Source organism: Lactuca saligna, chromosome 4, assembly GCF_052625555.1.
Source record: "Lactuca saligna cultivar CGN05327 chromosome 4, ASM5262555v1, whole genome shotgun sequence".
Classification (NCBI taxonomy): domain Eukaryota; kingdom Viridiplantae; phylum Streptophyta; class Magnoliopsida; order Asterales; family Asteraceae; genus Lactuca; species Lactuca saligna.
The window spans coordinates 255,188,286-255,208,251 of record NC_136420.1 but is presented as its reverse complement, the minus strand read 5'-3'; the positions used below and the strand labels follow the sequence as shown (position 1 = coordinate 255,208,251).

At 43.4% G+C, this 19,966-nt stretch overlaps 1 non-coding gene across 1 annotated transcript; it reads left to right on the top strand.

The window, feature by feature from the left end:
* Positions 1–18,952: 18,952 nt before the first annotated feature.
* On the top strand, positions 18,953–19,054 carry LOC145044707 (small nucleolar RNA R71). The gene has a single exon (XR_013681652.1). It is a non-coding gene; the product is annotated as a small nucleolar RNA R71 (small nucleolar RNA).
* Positions 19,055–19,966: the final 912 nt, after the last annotated feature.

Below are 19,966 nucleotides of genomic sequence, written 5' to 3'. Positions count from 1 at the left end.
CTGCCGTAAACTCATGTTGGTGTGATTTTGAGTGTTTAATGGCTTAAATGGACATGGGGATTGTTGGAATGGATTTCTAAAATGCCTTGGAATGGATTACATGAGTTTATACCACTTGGAAGGGAGTTTACGGCCAAAAACTTGGAGTTTACGGCCGTAAACTCACCCATGGCCAAGAAAAATTGTTTTAAGCTACAAAGGACAATCACATGTGATTCTAGTTAATTTTCCAAGCCTTGTTATGAATTTAGAACACCATTAAACATACTTTTAGGAGTTTACGGCCTAGAGGTATGTTCTATGGCCGTAAACTCTCCTATACTCATGAAAAGTTAGTTTTTGATGCTTAAAACAATAACATGTGATTCTAGAAATTTATGCAAGCCATTAGAGTGAATTTGATGCATCATTTAACAAAGTTTTATGAGTTTACGGCCAAGGGTATGCTCCTAGGCCGTAAACTCCTATATGTGGCTTTTTTGATGTGTTACAAACCCTTAAACTATTTTTAGATGCATCTAGAATTTACCACAAGGCCATTGGTTGAGTTTCAAAGCATTTTGACATGTTTTAAGGCACTAAATCCCCCTTTTAGAGGAGTTTACGGCCCAAGAAGGAGCCTTGGACGTAAACTCTTGTTTGCCCCCCAAAATTCATGTTTAATGTGTTCCAAGTCCAGATTAGCAAGCCTTAAGGTCATATCTAAGTCCCAACTATGAATTGGAAGGGTAAATTTGGCTCAAAAACCCCATTTTGAGGAGTTTACGGCCCAAGCTTGATCCTTGACCGTAAACTCATGTTCTTGGTCCCAAAACTTAATTTAAACATCAATTTGAAGGCTAAAGAGATTGAATAACAAGTTAGGGGTGTTACCTCTTTGATTGGAAGCCTTAATTCTTTGTTTTGGACCTTTGATTATGGATGAGGAGAGAGGTTGGGAGAGTTTTATGAGAAAATGGCCAAAGGCTTCAAATGGAGGCTTAAGACACATTATATAGTGTCTAAGTTTTGGACACGGTGGAATTCTACCCGATACCGGCGTTAGACGAGGCTTTTGGTCGTACCCGATTGAGTTGCTGTAACCCGATACGATAATTTCTAGAAATATTCCGATCACTAAAGTGGGGTGTTAATATGATTTCTAAATGTATTAAGACACCCATTAAGTCATTTTAGATACTTACCAGTTAATGACTTAATTAAACGGAAGATCGGAAATCGAATTTGGATACGACTATTGGTTGCGTGAATTGTACTACGAAAGAGTTACAAGAGATGATACGGAAATTTCGGGTTGTTACAATGTTGGCCATGCTCTGCTTTGCTTCGGGAATAGACTAAGATGTCGTCAATGAAGACGATAACAAAGTCGTCGAGGAAGGGTCGATAGATTCGGTTCATCAGATCCATAAATGCGGCAGGGGCATTTGTTGACCAAAGGGCATTACGACAAATTCATAATGTCCGTAATGTGTTCGGAAAGCGGTTTTTGGAATATCCTCTTCCCGAACTTTGAGTTGGTGGTATCCGGACCGTAGATCTATCTTAGAAAAATAACTAGCTCCTTGGAGCTGGTCAAATAGATCGTCGATTCGTGGGAGTAGATAGCGATTTTTTACAGTGAGTTTATTTAACTCTCTGTAATCGATGCACATCCTAAAAGATTTGTCCTTCTTTTTGACAAACAAAACCGGAGCTCCCCACGGTGAGTAACTAGGTCGGATGAATCCCTTGTCCAGGAGTTCGCTGAGTTGACTTGATAATTCTTGCATTTCAGCAGGAGCTAGCCGGTAGGGCGATTTGGCGAGAGGGGTTGCTCCTGGAACGAGGTCAACTCGGAACTCAACTTGTCTCTCTGGGGTTACTCCAGAAAGATCTTCAGGAAACACGTCTGGGAATTCACGTGCTATTGGAATATCTCGAATGTTAGTCTCTTCCTTGGTTTTATCCACTATGTGAGCCACTAGGACTTGATGAAATTGAATGCCTGGCTACTCTCCTTCCATGAAGACTGGGAGAAGGTATACGAATAAACTATCCTTACCCTATGACTCTACCACTATTGCATAGACTAAACATGTGTTCTCTTTTTGGTGCTAAAGGGGTATAGTTTTAGATTCCCTAGCTATCACGATCTCATCAGAATATGTGTTATTTATACTTTGGAGAGAATGTAGTTGATCAGGCTACATCCACTCCTTGATACCACTAAGAACAATCCTGAATTAATCGGGATACTAGCATTATCTTGTTTGGTTCGGCGTTATGTTCTTATTCCTAATGCAAGCAAGGGTGTTTTATTGTTGTGTTTTACTTGTGTTTGTTTAGAGTTGTGTTAGTCCCTCTTTTGGTTTATAGTTGCATATCAATGTGTGGCTAGATATGCTAGTTCACTATAAACAAATCTCTGATACCAACCTGTCACACCCCCGAACCAGACAGCGGAAACGTCCGAGGGCTGTTGTGACTTAATTGAATACCATCACAGTGAATATACATGAAACATAACATCATTCATCACCATGCATTTGAATAGTACAACTGGTAGTGTTTACAAGTAGTACATTGTTTCAAAACATTACATTCCCGAAAAGTAGATTGTTCGATACTAGTTAAACAAACAACAAGATATCACTGAGTACATTTTTCCCTTCGATTTATCTGTTACCTGAGAATACAAGCATTTTGAAAAACGTCAACATATGAAATGTTGGTGAGTTCATAAGTAATGTTTGAAATATAATGTTTTGTATTGTTTTGAAAACCACCAGAAAATCCGATATTTTCTGAAAAGAGTATTGTATAAAAAGTGTGAAGATCCGTAAGTATGCTTGTTTGTTTCTATAAATGTAAAAAGAATTGTTATACTTGGTATGCATCTCGTAGATGTATGAATTGAAAACCCTAGGAAAACCCGATGTTTTCCTAATACTTTGAATTACGCATTTTATATGGTTGTTATACCGTTGCGACGTGTGTATTCGATAATTCCAGGTGACATCGGATCAATTATGGGTTGTGAATTGTTATAAACACGCATTAATGAAAACGACTAGTTTACAACTATACAAACGATCCCTTAGGCATCGTCCGTACTATTCACTTAATCCAACCACCCTGACTTATCATAGCTCCACAACCGAGGAGAAAAGAGGGTGCAGAGCCCCCGATATTTCCATAAGTCGTTCAAGGCTATCGTGAATGCGAAGGGCCCTTGGCTCGACATCGCATTTGTGAATTCTCGACTTTACTAGCAGTACCAAAGGACCCTTGGGGCCCAACAGCACAAAAGCCATTGAAAGTCCTTTTACACAGAATTAGGTCATATAAGACCCAACGACATGTAAGCGAGTTTCCTTCGGGCCTAAAGATCATGTCATTGGGCTAGCTAGGCCCAACAAGCACAATTTGAAACTTTCGGGCCCAAAGATGGTGTATCGACGTCTAGTGTATTCCCACGTATGTATTGACTTCCCGAAATTTTCCACGTGTGTATTGAAGTATCGTCGTGTTATTAATTTCGGATTCGTTGTTGATTCGAGACCGAATCAGTTCGTTTGATAACGATTTTAGTGTTGAAGGTGTATTATATTTCGCCGGTAGTCGTGGTACTAGTATTTTATCATAACAGATTTATTGTTTAAATACACTAGATTTTTTCTTTTTGCAACCCCTTTCTTTTGGATAAATTACAATATTGGCCCTTTGTATAATGGAATTTCCATTTTAGTCCTTAAACCATTTTTGTTGACACTCTTGTATCAAAACTTGTTGAAAAGTTATTTTTCAGCTCAAATTTATTTGAAAAACAGTTTTAGTCCCTCAAAATGAAGTTTTCTCGGTTGAAACCTCATTTTTCGAAATTTTTACACTTTTGGCCTAAAATAGAAATTTTTTACATCTTTGGTCCCTTTTATATATGAAAAGCATTTTTGACCCTTGAAATGGACTTGGAGCACTAGTAGTCCCCTGTTTTACAGAAAAGTACAGTTTCAGCCCCTCAATTTTGAAAATCTCGCAATTTGGGCTTTATTGGGTCGAAAAGTTCATTTTTAGCCCATTATGCTTAAAATTTTACATTTTAACCCTTCAAAAGACTATATTTCCAGAAAATATTGTGTTGAAACTGTTTTGTCACATCTTGTAACAGCCCAGAATCTCCAGGTATTTATTTTGGACTTATTTATGGAATTGTGAGTGGACTCGGCGAGTTGGAGCCCAGACTCGCCGAGTAGGACCGCGGATTTGGGCACGGGTTTGCGTCCGGACTCGACGAGTCCAAGAGTGGAATCGGCGAGTCCACACTGTGTGATGAAACCCTAATTTCCGGGGTTTGAAGCCTATTTAAAGGGCCTTATTGCCGTCATTTGTGCTCACCCAACCCTTAGAGAGAAACCCTTGAGTGCTTGAACGTTTTGAGAGAGTAAGGAAGCATTCTTGACCTTGTGTGTGTCATTTAGCAAAGAAGGAGAAGATTCTAGGCAAGAGGAAGCAAAGGAGGTTGCTATTTCGTGGACTTGAAGCTTAGATCATCAATCTAGAGGTATGATTTCGGTTTATATTTTGTTTTGTTGAAGTATTATGGGATCTAGGGTTTCTTATGGACATTTATGGGATGATTTGATGCCCAATGGTTCCCTCCTTGTGTTGAGGTTTTGGATCTGGATCCATAGAGGTCCAGAGAGCCTCACTCATCAAGCTTTATGTACAACAATGGAGTTTATGACCTTGTATTGTAGTATTTGAGTCAAAAACATCATATATGGTCATATAGAGATTGTATGTGCATCAAGATTGTAACTTTACGTGCTAAATAAGCTTGGAAGGAATGGATCTATGGGTTAATGGACTGGATCTGACCTTATGAGCAAGTTTGAGTCATTGCATGGCACAGACTCGCCGAGTCTGAAGAACAGACTCGGTGAGTCGTATGAATGTTATCCGACCATACAACGAGTGGTCTTGCCGAGTTGGGGAGGGTTGACTTAGTGAGTCATGGGGAAATCGGAGTGGACAGGTGAACTAAGTCAAGCTGGACTCGCTGAGTTGTTCTTGAGACTCGGCGAGTTGAATCGTGGTGGTCCCACAACTCATGCCAGGTGGAACTCGACGAGTTAGAGAGAATGCTCGACGTGTCAAGGGAGGATTTCGGGGAAATCAGTGTATACGCTCAGACTCGCCGAGTCGCCCTAATGCACTCACCGAGTCTAGTCAAAGTTGACCGTTGACCGTTGACCAACGTTGACCTAAGTTGACTTGTTAAAGTGTATTTAACCTTAGTAGGGAAAGTGTTAATTAGAGATGTATTGTGATTTAGGAGGACTTTAGCTCAGGGGATCGAGCACTAGTGATTTCAGGAATTCACGACTTACCGAGATGCGAGGTGAGTCTTCTCAATATACTTTACCTTGAGTAGGTAACCAGAGTTATGTGATAGCGTATTTGTATGCTATGTATGTGATGTGTTGTACTGCATTATTTCTATGTGATTTATGTTGTGCATGTTTACAGAGTTAGAACCTGAGGGTTCACAGAGTTTGGGTGCACAGACCCACATAGTTATAGCCTCGAGTGGCTAATATGTGTTTTATGTGGTATTTTGGGGAACTCACTAAGCTTTTGTGCTTACAGTGTTTGATGTTATTGTTTCAGGTACTAGTGACGACCGCAGGAAGGCGCCGGCTTGATCCGTACACAAACTTGGAGTTTATACATTTGGGATCATGGGATTTTGTATTTACTTGAATTGGATAATTAACTATGGATGTTTTATGAATATTAAATGAAATATGTTTTATGAAAATTTGAAAATTTTGTTTTGAAATTTACGGTGTTACAATTTGGTATTAGAGCCTTGGTTTGAGGGATTCGGGTACACCTTCGGGAGTATTTGAACTCAAACTAAGGATTTGGAAAATATTTTCAAAAGAAAATTTAAATTTTCTAAGAGTAAAAGATTTTTAAAGAAATTCAAGGAGAAACGTGTGTACGATCAGTCAGCGCCCGAACGGTGATTCCCAAAATACCCTTATATTATATGTTTATGATGTATTCTCTTGCTAGAGTAGGCTAGGTATTCTTATTAGGACTAGGGTGCCCTGATTTGTGATGCATTAGCCTAGGGAGTTGTGAGCTGCTATGAGATGCTTGAGAGCGGATACATAGCAGCGAGAAGCTTATGAGAGATCTGTTAGAGAGTGATAGAGTACTTTGGATTTGGGATCCGAAGAAGAGGATTTGGGGTGTGTACTGAGATGGTGTGGACGGTAGTATTGGGCCCGTACTACTGAAAGCACCGGGGTGGTGCACGGTCCAAATAAGAATCTTCGGAATACCAAGAATCAAGGAGGGATGGGTTGTCGAGTGTGAGTATGCTGGAGCGGATTCTAATTTATCTGATGTTGTATTTTAGAGGTTGATCATGGTGAGGACACGTCATATGCCGGAGGGTGTCGGGGCTAGTGATGAGGAGATCCGACAGATCATTCATGAGGAGGTGGTTGCGGTCATCAGGGCAGAGATACCAGAGATGTTCGAGTCTATTAAGACCGCGTTGATCGAGACCTTCGACGAGCGTTATGCCGCTCTTTCTAAGGCTGCGGTTGCGGCGGCCACTACAGCTGTTACTGCTGCTAGGCCGCAGGGTGGTGACGCGTTGCTGTTCCGGGAGTTCAGCAACACGAAACCACCGGAGTTTGATGGGACCCAGGACCCGGTGGCGGCCATGAGATGGATTTCTGACATAGAGGGGTGTTTCTTCACTTGCTCATCTCCTGAGCATTTGAGAGTACGGTTCGCGCTGAACCAGCTTTGCTTGGGAGCGAAGGAGTGGTGGAAGTTTGTCACAGCACACTTTTCGCCTGCTGAGCTTGCGGCAGTGACCTGGGAGAGGTTCACTGCCATGTTCCGAGATGAGTACGTTCCCCAGGTGGAGAGGGAGCGTTTGGCCCAGGAGTTTCTGACCCTCAAGCAAGGCACTGAGTCTGTTACAGTGATCACCAGGATGTTTCACGGGAGGGCGATGTTCTGCCCTGAGCACGTGTCCACTGAGCAGGCACGTATGAGTCGATATTTGAGTATTTTGAGATGGGACATTCAGGAGTTCGTGGTGAACTCCTCATACAAGACATTTTCCGAGCTTCAAGCAAATGCCCGGAAGAGGGAGATTGAGCTGGAGACCCAGGCTAGGGAGGAGGCTGAGTCTCATGTGAGGGATCAGTGACCGGTACATTTCCAGCCGGCAGCCAAGCGGGCCAAGCCCGCTGATCCCAAATCGGGGAGCCAGAAGGGCCGCACTTGTGGAAAGTGCGGCAAGGCTCATGATGGAGTGTGTAGAGTGGGATCTTGCTACAAATGTGGCAAGGAGGGGCATATGGCCAAGGACTACCCCAAGGGGTTTGCAGTATGTTTTCACTGCAACCAGACCGAACACCGGAAGGCGAAGTGTCCGCAGTTATGGGGATCAGCTCAGGGAGCACCTCAGGGATCTGCCCCTGCCGCCATCAGAGCTACCGGGAGTGAGCCAGTGAAGGCCGAGGCGCCGAGGGCACGTGGAAGAGCATTTCAGTTGACCGCGGAGGAGGTCCGCGCAGCGCCCGATGTCGTGGCTGGTATGTATTCTTTCGTGTATTTATTTTAATGTTGAAATATTATGCTTATATCATGTTATGCGTAGGTACTTTTCTTGTGAATTCTGTACATGCCTTGGTATTATTTGACTCGGGTGCGAGTCGGTCCTTAGTATCTTTGGCCATTAGTCAGCACATCAGTGTTAGTCGCGAGGCGCTGAGTCGGCCTCTGAGAGTTTCTATAGCTGACGAGAAGGCGATATATGCCACGGAGGTGATCCGTGGGTGCGTACTCGAGATTTTCGGTGTTGAGTTCCCGATTGATTTGGTTCCTATTGCCATGGGGGATGTTTGTGTCATCGTAGGCATGGACTGGTTGAGCAAGTTCGGTGCGATTATCAACTGCGAGCGGCAGCAAGTGACCATACGAGACCCTAGTGGGGGAGTTCTTACAGTGTACAACGTGGGTACCCGTTCTGGATCAGCATTTTGTTTGGCCGCTAGGGTGAGGTAGTGTTTACAGCAGGGCTGTAAGTGTTTTGTGGCGTACGTGTCAGATACGAGGGTTGATTCCAGGAGGCCAAGGTCGGTGGAGGAGGTTCCTATAGTGCGTGAGTTTCTGGATGTCTTTCCAGAGGAGTTGTCGGGGGTGCCTCCCGTGAGGCATGTAGAGTTCGGTATTGATTTGGTCTCGGGGGTCGTGCCTATCGCTAAGGTACTTTATCGTCTTACGCCTCTAGAGATGCAAGAGCTATCCTTGCAGCTTCAGGAGCTGCTGGGGAAAGGGTTTATTCGGCCGAGTAGCTCGCTGTGGGGAGCGCCCATTCTGTTTGTAAAGAAGAAGGATGGTTCACACCAGATGTGTATTGATTACCGGGAGTTGAAAGCTGACGGTCAAGAACCGTTACCCGTTGCCGAGGATCGACGATTTGTTCGACCAGTTGCAGGGAGCATCTTGGTTCTCCAAGATAGATTTGAGGTCCGGATACCATCAGGTGAGGGTACGAGATGAGGACGTCCAGAAGATAGCGTTTAGGACGCGATATGGGCATTATGAGTTTGTGGTGATGCCTTTTGGGCTCACCAATGCTCCGGTCGTATTCATGGATCTGATGAATCGGGTATGCAGGCCGATGTTGGATCAGTCGGTGATCGTATTTATTGATGACATTTTGGTATATTCGAGATCTAGGGAGCAACATGAGGAGCATTTGAGGGAGATCCTCGGAGTTCTGAGATCGGAGAGGCTTTATGCCAAATTCTCCAAGTGTGACTTCTGGTTGCGAGAGGTCCAGTTCCTTGTACATCTTGTTAACCAGGATGGGATATTGGTCGATCCGACCAAAGTGGAGGCAGTTATGAGTTGGGAAGTGCCGAGGTCACCCTCCGAGATCAGGAGTTTTCTAGGGTTGGCCGGTTATTATCGGAGATTTATCAGGGATTTCTCTAAGATCGCAGTACCACTCACTAGGTTGACCCGGAAGGGTGTTGCTTTTTCATGGGGCCCCGAGCAGCAGGCCTCCTGTGAGACGCTTCGCCAAAGGTTATGTGAGGCCCCGGTGTTAGCCCTCCCGGAGGGAATGGAGGATTTTGTTGTATACTACGATGCATCGATTTTGGGATTGGGAGCGGTACTGATGCAGAGAGGGCATGTGATAGCGTATGCATCGAGGCAGTTGAAGCCTCATGAGTCGAGCTATCCCACCCATGACCTGGAGTTGGGGGTTGTGGTGTTCGCCCTCAAGATTTGGCGCCATTATTTGTATGGGGTTCAGTGTACGACATACACGGACCATAAGAGTCTGAAGTATTTGATGGATCAGCCTAACCTAAATATGCGGCAGAGGAAGTGGTTGGATGTGGTTAAGGATTATTATTGTGAGATCTTGTACCATCTGGGCAAGGCTAATGTGGTAGCTGACGCCCTGAGTCGCCGGGCGGAGAATGCCTCGTTGCGAAATGTATGTTTGCGTTTGACCGTGATGACTCCGGTGTTGGATACCATTCGAGGAGCACACGCTGAGGCAGCGAGGTCGGAAAATCAGAAGAGAGAGCGAGTTGTTGGGCTGGTATCGAAGTTCGTTACCGATGGTCGGGGGCTTATGACTTTTCAGGGGCGTATTTGGGTACCGTTCGTGGGAGGTGTGCGTGCCATTTTGATGGAAGAGGCTAATCGGTCAAAATTCTCGATCCATCTCGGGGCCACTAAAATGTATTTGGATTTGAGGAGGGAGTATTGGTGGCCCTGTATGAAGAGAGATGTTGCGTGGTTCGTTGAGAGGTGCTTAACCTGCCATAAGGTTAAGGCCGAACATCAGAGGCAGAATGGTAAGTTGCAGCCATTGGAGGTTCCCGAATGGAAATGGGAACAGATCACCATGGATTTCATCACCAAATTGCCAAGGACTGCTCGGGGAGTTAATGCAATTTGGGTGATTGTGGATAGGTTGACGAAGAGCGCTCACTTCCTTGCCATCAGTGAGAGTTCTTCCGCAAAGAAGTCAGCAGAGATATATGTGAGGGAATCGGTATTGCGGCATGGAGTGCCGATCTCCATTGTCTCCGACCGGGATGTGCGTTTCACTTCCAGGTTCTGGAAGAAGTTCCATGAGGAGTTGGGTACTATGCTACATTTTAGTACCGCATATCACCCCCAGACAGACGGACAGAGTGAGCGGACGATTCAGACCTTCGAGGACATGCTTCGAGCATGTGTATTGGATTTTGGGGGAAGTGGGGATACGTATCTGCCGTTGGCCGAGTTTTCTTACAACAACAACCATCATTCGAGCATCGGTATGCTACCCTTTGAGCTGTTGTACAGGAGGAAGTGTCGAATCCCCATTTGTTGGGGAGAATTCGGACAGCGTGTTATGGGCAACACGGAGATACTGCTTCAGATGACAGAGCAGATCCAGCAGGTCAGACAGAGGTTACTGACTGCTCAGAGTCGATAGAAGAGTTATGCAGACAGACGCCGGTCCGAACTTGAGTTCCAGGTCGGTGATTTTGTACTCCTGAAGGTCTCTCCTTGGAAAGGAGTGATCCGATTCAGGAAGAGGCACAAGTTGGGTCCCGGATACATCGGACCATTTCGGGTAGTCGCAAGGGTAGGCAGGGTTGCTTATCGCTTGGATTTGCCAGCATAGTTGGGGCAGATTCACGACACTTTCCATGTGTCGCAATTGCGGAAGTGTATAGCCGATGAGTCGAAAGTGGTTCAATTAGATGATATTCAGGTAGATGCGAGCCTGAATTATGTTGAGAGACCAGTGGCCATCAGAGATCGGAAAATCAAAGTTCTGAGGAACAAGGAGGTACCTTTGGTCTTGGTCCAGTGGCAGCATCGGAAGGGGTCCGAGATGACGTGGGAACTAGAGCGTGAGATGCGAGAGCAGCATCCGGAGTTGTTTGCAGAGTGAGACTTCGAGGGAGAAGTCTAGTTCTAGTGGTGGAGAACTGTAACAGCCTGGAATCTCCAGGTATTTATTTTGGACTTATTTATGGAATTGTGAGTGGACTCGGCGAGTTGGAGCCCAGACTCGCCGAGTAGGACCGCGAATTTGGGCATGGGTTCGCGTTCGGACTCGACGAGTCCAAGAGTGGACTCGGCGAGTCCACGCTGTGTGATGAAACCCTAATTTCCGGGGTTTGAGGCCTATTTAAAGGGCCTTATGGCTGTCATTTGTGCTCACCCAACCCTTAGAGAGAAACCCTTGAGTGCTTGAACGTTTTGAGAGAGTAAGGAAGCATTCTTGACCTTGTGTGTGTCATTTAGCAAAGAATGAGAAGATTCTAGGCAAGAGGAAGCAAAGGAGTTTGCTATTTCGTGGATTTGAAGCTTAGATCATCAATCTAGAGGTATGATTTCGGTTTATATTCTATTTTGGTGAAGTATTATGGGATCTAGGGTTTCTTATGGACATTTATGGGATGATTTGATGCCCAAGGTTCCCTCCTTGTGTTGAGGTTTTGGATATGGATCCATAGAGGTCCAGAGAGCCTCACTCATCAAGCTTTATGTATAGCAATGGAGTTTATGACCTTGTATTATAGTATTTGAGTCAAAAACATCATATATGGTCATATAGAGATTGTATGTGCATCAAGATTGTAACTTTACGTGCTAAATAAGCTTGGAAGGACTGGATCTATGAGTTAATGGACTGGATCTGACCTTATGAGCAAGTTTGAGTCATTGCATGGCACGGACTCGCCGAGTCCGAAGAACAGACTCGGCAAGTTGTATGAATGTTGTCCGACCACACAGCGAGTGGTCTTGCCGAGTTGGGGAGGGTTGACTCAGTGAGTCATGGGGAAATCAGAGTGGACAGGTGGACTGAGTCAAGCTGGACTCGCCGAGTTGTTCTTGAGACTCGGCGAGTTGATTCGTAGTGGTCCCACAACTCATGCCAGGTGGAACTCGTCGAGTTAGAGAGAATGCTCTACGTGTCAAGGGAGGATTTCGGGGAAATCAGTGTATACGCTCAGACTCGCCGAGTCGCCCTAATGCACTCGCCGAGTCCGGTCAAAGTTGACCGTTGACCGTTGACCAACGTTTACCTAAGTTGACTTGTTAAAGTGTAGTCAACCTTGGTAGGGAAAGTGTTAATTAGAGATGTATTGTGATTTAGGAGGACTTTAGCTCGGGGGATCGAGCACTAGTGATTTCAGGAATTCACGACTTACCGAGACGCGAGGTGAGTCTTCTCACTATACTTTACCTTGAGTAGGTAACCAGAGTTATGTGATAGAGTATTTGTATGTTATGTATGTGATGTGTTGTACTGCATTATTTCTATGTGATTTATGCTATGCATGTTTACAGAGTTAGAACCTGAGGGTTCACAAAGTTTGGGTGCACGGACCCACAGAGTTATAGCCTCGAGTGGCTAATATGTGTTTTATGTGGTATTTTGGGGAACTCACTAAGCTTTGTGCTTACAGTGTTTGATGTTATTGTTTCAGAAACTAGTGACGACCGCGGGAAGGCACCGGCTTGATCCGTACACACACTTGGAGTTTATACATTGGGATCTTGGGATTTTGTATTTACTTGAATTGGATAATTAACTATGGATGTTTTATGAATATTAAATGAATTATGTTTTATGAAAATTTGAAAATTTTGTTTTGAAATTTACGGTGTTACACATCTCAACCATCAGAATTCATATTTTGTCATTTTGGGCCCTTTAATTTTATATTTTTAACATTTTGAGTCCAAAAATGGGTTTTTAGTCCAAAGAAGTTCATATTAACCACTTGGTTATTTTTCTAGAAATGATTTGTATGTAATAATATCATTTATACTAATTTCATACATCCTAATGTAAATCTCGGTTTTAAGGACTTTTTGACTAGATCCAACACCACAATCACATAAGAACATGAATATAAACATAGAAATCACACAAAGCATACATATACACATAGATCTACACATTTGCTTGTATTCCCCCCCACACAAAACTTATAATACCGAAAAATAGGAGGTATGAAGCTCACCTTGAGTTGGGTTTCAGTTTTGGAGGAGTTTGGAAGAAGTTTGATGTTGTGTTCGGCTCTAGCAACTTCTTGAGGAGGTTTTCGAACTTAGATGGTTCTAGGGAGTTAGACCATAATTTTACATGAGTTAAGATGAGATGTTTGATATAACAAGGAACCTAGATCATAGATTTAAGTATAAACTTACCTTAGATGATGATTCTTGTGGAAAATCTCTTTGAAAAGCTCTTAAGTCTCAAAAATTTGATGAAGAAAGGTGAGGGTGTTCCTTGAGAGAGTTTGCTACACAAAAAGTGGATGAAGTGTGTGTGTTTGGGAGCTCTCGGCCGATAATCAAGAAGAAGAAGAGAGAGAGAGAGAGAGTTGAGATGACTAACCTAGATGCATGTTGGTCCATGCATGGCGGTATGGGATGTATAAATGAGGTGCCAATCTCACAAGTCAACTATTCATCCCTTGGGTTTGGGCTTGGGCCGAGATTTGGAGAGGAAAAAGGAGATTTTTGGGCTTTATTGCCCCTAAGCCCATATTAGAGTTAGGTTGAATGACTGTTGGCCCTATAAAATATAATTGTGATTTTTATACTTTAATAGGCTAGTTTAGGTTAATTATGGTCCATAATGGTTCATAATATTTAATTTATTTCATTCTAGGCCCAATATGGCCCAAAATGTTGAAATAGATGGAAGTGGGTCCAATTAGAGCCCATTTAAGGATTCTAAGCCCAAGATAGTCAAATTGGAAGCTTATTGGTCCATTGGGCCCAATAAGGAAGTCCTAGTCCAAAATGGACCTTAACAAGAACTTCTAGGGTTTCCAATTACTTGTTGACTATTTGTAATGCTTGTATGGTGTATCTGATTGAAATTTTGCTGTCATAAAGTAAGCATCTTACATACTCTTAAGCTTTTGATTCAAAATTTTTACTTAAGTGTTGTAGTTACAAGGCACAAAATTTCTAGTTGTGACATTTACTTTTTCTACCCCTACCCACACTTATTTCATACAATGCCCTCATTGTATGCATAAAAATAAATCAAAATTAAAGGAAAGGGAGAAAAAGGAACAGACTCCCCTAGGATAGTGGCGTGAACATCTCCAAAAGTGTGGAAAACGTGCATCTTTAATATGGACTTCCAAAAATAGAAACTTGGTGTAAAACTGGGTGAATATGTAAATAAACCACGAACATGACTCGAAACTTCAATTCTTCAAAGTGGGTGCTAGTAAGTAAAAATATGGGCAATGATAAACTGGGACATGTCGTGGTAGGTAACTGGCCACGTCGTGATATGGGAGAAAAGCGCGAACACCAAACTGATTAATTTCTTCAAATTGCATGAGCACCACGACGTGGCATAAGTATTCCACGTCGTGGGGACTGGATATCAGCAAAAAACGCCTTATTTGTTTCATTTACTCTAACAACTTGACCAGTGGCTAAATGGTTTAAGACGCTTGTATGCAAATATATTTCCCAACTGTAACCTCTCTCCTACTAATATACCCTACACTTATCTTGAATTGTGGGTTCCAACTCACGACTCTAAGCTTCCTTGACACGACTCGAAAGTTAACCTTATATGCTCCTTAGAATCCCAATGCTAATCTGAAAAATGGAACAACCCAAAAGAAAGAGTAACATCATAGCTAAATAATGTTGTACATTACACACCAAATTCAAACATAAAAAAACTAAAAACTAGCCAAAAACAAAACAAAATAAAAAGAAAATAAAATCAATCATCATCTTGATCTTGCGCTCCACTTGGCCCTGCCCCATCATTCTGCGGATGCCATAGCTCCTCCCATGTTGGAAAATAAGGATACTGTGGTGGCATAGAAGGTGGTCGGGGCACACCCAAATGCGAATAAATACCCTCAGTAAGCTAGGTATGGTAAATGGCATGCCCCCGGAATTTATGCAAATAAGTTCCCACCCGGCTCTTAAAAGGGTCGGTGGGCACTCCCTGCACATACTGCGAAGCAGCACGCTCTCTCTCAACTTCACCTCTAGCCTGCACATTCCAACGCCGCGGTCTGGCTGGTGGTTGCTGTCCTGGTTGCGCCTCCTCTTGCTCGTCATCTATTGGCAGTATAACAAAATGACCCCCAATATTCACCACCGCTCGCATAACTCCTAAGACTTGAATGGTCAAATCTGTATCCGGGAATCGAGTAAGATTCCTCACAAAGTCATGGGTCAAAATATGATATGACCTAGCAAGGCGAGTAACCAAATGCCCCCCCCCCCCCCCCCCCGTAATCGGGCTCCAGGACCTAGAATTGGCTGCTTTCTTCCCCATGAACCTTGCCAAAATATAAGGTAAATCACAGCAAACTCCCGGAGTAATAAGAGTCCATAAATAAAACAGATTCTGAATGGGGACTTTATCACCAAGATGCTTGTGATTTATTGAAAAAGTGATAAGGTGGTGTAAAAATCGGAAAACAGGATTCCGAATTTGTGACTCACTCGAGTCACGAATGTTGTACTCATGGCTAGAAATGCCCCACCAGAACTGAACATCTATAATACTGGGATTAAAATCCCGAACGCACCCAAGCAAGAACGGTATGAAAAACAGAGATTGAGTCTCCACTTCGGTATAAAGCCTCATACACCAAGCGAATTCCCGAAGACTACACTCTCTATAAACACCACCCAAACGAAACACAAGCACCCGGTTGTAGGTAAAATCAATAGTGCGTTCCTTGAAGCATACGGTAGAGAAAAAATCTACCGATAATTCCCGGTACACGGGTTCTTGAATGGCAAATAAATTCCTCCACCTGTGACAAGTGAAAGAAAATTGATCTCCAACATATGTCTTCGACCAATAACGTTCCAACTCCGCTACCATTCCCACTCCACCAAGCCATCCCCAATCGATAATTGGGGCTATTGCAAACTCCCTATTGTAGAGCCATCCAAGCCGATTCTCATAAGTAGTTAACAACGGTCGGGGAATGTTTTGAGGAAACTAGTATAAGGGATGTATACTTGCTACATCTATCGGGTTTTCCTCCTGTGGAACAGCTCGTCGTGGTCCCATTTCTGCATACAAAATCAAACCAAAATAGTAAACCTCCAAAATATTAAAACAATTTAAGCTGTCTGCCAAAAGTCACAACGTGGCCAGGCTACGCCACGTTGTGGACCGTAGTCGCACCCAGTTTGTGGATCGGTCATTTTGTATGCCATTTCTACCAAAATTAATGCTTGGGGTTTGTTCCTATGGACATTTAAGGGACATGCAACCTAGAATCAACAACTAGTTCCAACCAATTTCGTGAATCACATAAACCCTAACCATGAAAATTTAAAATTGTAAGAACTAACTACAAATAATGAGTAGAACACATACCAAGTAGATTAATTGACAAGATCTTGCAAGGAAATTGGAAGTAGCTTAAGAAATTGGCTGTGAGGTTTGTTGTTCCCGTTCGTGCGGCAGTATCAAGTGGGGATTGAGGATGTTGATCAAAGGGTTTTAAGGAAATGGTCCCCTCTGACTTTTTAAAGGCCACGTTGTGGCTTGCTATGCCCACGTCGTGGACTTTAAAACTATAATCTAATCCCGTGTTTTCATTTTGTCCCACGACGTGGCTGGCTATGCCCATGTCGTGGAAACTGCCTGATTGCAAAATGTTATAAAATCTCACTATTTAACTAACTACTTTGCATCTCATTCATTAATTAACGTTCCCCACAGCTAATTCTTTACTAATTATTAGTTATTAGATGATGAGTTGATTTCTTTCCTAATTAAAAAGAACAAATTTTAAAAGAAAAGAAATTGCAAACCAAACTCGGGTTGCCTCCCGAGAAGCGCTTCTTTTTCTTGGAGTCTTGAGCCGGACTCCGTGCCTTCTATGTTGAATCTTTTGAAGAGTCCACCATTAAGATCTTTTGTTCCTTGAACCGCCGCTTGTAAGCTTGAACTCGCCTTTTATATGCCTTCTTTGAATTCTCCTTTTTAGTTTTTCCCTCTTCTTCAAGCTTACGTTTTGTGCCCTTAGTTTGTTCCTTGCACTCCATAGCATCATCCTCTTCTTTCACCACCGACTTTGTTACTCTTGAAGTGACTTCTTCTTCATCACTTGTCATTTCCACATCCTCTTTGCTCACCCAAGAAGGCGGACTCTTGTAAGCTATGACTTCAATCAAGTATGGAACAGATGCCCTCGGTTTTGTCCTTTTGACTTGATGAACTGCCTTTATCTCTTCTTCCATAAGCTTTTCCAGTTCTTCTAGTTCATTCTCTTCATTAGTTATGAACACCTCTTCTTTCTCTTCTTGAAAGTCATCTTTTATCCCAAAAACTTCTTGTTCATCTCCAACCCTCAAAGTGAGCTTAGACTCGCGGATATCAACAAGAGCTCCAGCAGTGTTAAGCAATGGACGCCCAAGGATTATTGGAACATCCGGATCTTCTTTCATGTCCAAGACTACAAAGTCTATTGGAAAAACAGATTTTCCATTTTTTACCAAAAGATCCTCCACGATGCCCCGGGGTTGTGTCACCGAACGATTCGCCATGTGAATCTTCATTTTTGTAGCCTTCATCTTCTGAATCTCCAATTTTTGATAAAATGAAAAAGGCATCAAATTAATGCTAGCCCCAGAATCGGCTAAAGCATTAACCTTCATTTTATTCCCAAACTCACATGGAAGAGTGAGGCGTCCAGGATCCCCCATCTTTTCTGGTGTTTCTCCCAACATAGCTTTTGAAGTTTGTTCACTTAGAATCATTGTAGATTGCTTCTTTAATTGCCTTCGAGTGTCTATCAAATCTTGCAGTAATTTCTAGTTCTCGGGAGCTTTGGATAAGGACTCGACAAAGGGAGAATTAATTGGGATCCCCTTTACATGCTTTACAAACTCTAAATGCTCCTTCTTCAGTAGACTAAGTGCAACCCGGGTGGGAAATGGCAAAGGTGGCTGATAAGCTGGAACGGACTCAAAGGATTTTTGATCAGGCATGCGCCACGTCGTGGCCATTGGAGTGTCACGTCGTGGCGAAGCTGGTTCAGCAAGTTCTTCACTTTCGAACTTTAACTTCTTTGGTTTTGGATTGGGCTGCTGTGGTTCTTCTTCCAATGCCTCCAGGAACTCAAAGATTGCTTCTTCTTCAATATCGATGGCCCTTACGTGAGATTGGGTCTTTACTTCGGGATTCTTCGGGGACAATTGTTCCTGAACTAGAGTGGCTAGTTGACCAAATTGTACTTCAAGGTTAAGGATGGAGGCTTGCTGATTCTTTATCAAAGTTTGTTGTTCCATAATGGCAGAATCAGTGGCATCGTGTCTCTTTTCTGAAGCTTCCATAAACTTCATCAAAATGGTCTCTAGGTCGGGTTTCTTCTCAGCTGGTGGCTGCTCCTTTTGATAAAAGCCTTGAACTGTCTGCCTATACTTCTCTTCTTTTTGCTTCTTATACTCTTCATATGGCATCCACTCCTTCTTCGGTTTCCTCCAGTCCTCATCATACTTATCCCCACTAGAGTAGCACACTTGAGCTTTCCTGTTCCCAAACTCATCTACATTGCAGTCCTTGGTCAAGTGTGGACCACTACATCTCTCGCAACCCACTCTTATGGCATGTATTGATTGGTCCATTTGTGTTATCCTTCGATCCATATTATTCAGCATGGCCATTACAGCTACTATTTCTTCAGTTTGGGCCCCTCCACTGCCTTTGATTCCATCTTGCCTAGGGTTGTGGTATTCGTGAGAGTGCTTCGCGAATTCTTCAATCAACTCCTTGATCTCCCTTGGATTTTTCTTTGTTAATGGTCCTTGGGATTCAAGGAGTTGTCTCGTCATAACGTTGACACCATCATAGAAGATTGAGATCTCTTGTTGCACATTTAGATCATGCTGAGGGCACTTTCTGAGCAAGCCCTTGTACCGCCCCCATGCTTCGTATAATGCGTAGCACCTGGTTCCTGGTATGTAAATCTTATTTGAGTATTTTCCATTATAATCCTTGGACTCAGCGAGTCATAGGTCCGACTCGACGGGTAGGGACGGGAACCGGGACACGATTAAGTTGGCAGCTCGGCGAGTCCATATCCTGGACTCGGCGAGTCACCACTGTTGGATGAAACCCTAAGTTTTAGGGGTTTGCACCCTATTTAATCCCCCTTTCCGCCCCAAGCCAGCCCATATTCACCCTCAGAGCCATACACCTCGTTGTAAGCCTTGTTTTGTGGATTTGAAGCCATTTGGTGTGTCCTCTTAAAGATTGGAGTGAGTGGGAAAGGAGATCAAGAAGAAGAAGAAGAGGAGGTCAAGCACTTGTGAGCTATTTCAGAGTGTTCACTAAGGTATGGCTCGTTTTCCCCCTTGTCTTTATGCTTATGGCCCCATTAAAGTCCTTCATGACTCCTTTTCCAAGCTTGTATGTGCATCATATTTCGAAATAAATTGATTGGCCTCTGGATCTAAGCATGGTTGAGCTCCAGGAGCTCAGATCTACTACCTTTATGAACCCATATTGCATGAAAACCTTATATCTACTCTTTTGGTGCATTTTGAACCCTAAAAACCCCATAGATGGATATTTACACGTAAAGTTGGAAACTTTACATGTTATTCATGCTTTACGAGCCTAGATCTACGAATGGCATGGACTGGATTCAAGCAAAATGGCATTTTCGGCTCTTGCATGAAACCGACTCGGCGAGTCTAGTTGCGAGTCTCCGAGTTTGTCCCCTTTTAGCTATGTCGAGTTGTGTGATGAGTCCAGGGTGGACTCAGTGAGTTGGAAGCCAAAACTCACCCATAATGGAACTCGACGAGTCAATGCCCAAACTCGGCGAGTTCAAGGCAATCTCCTTAGATCAAGATCAGACTTGGCGAGTTGTTCATACAACTCGGCGAG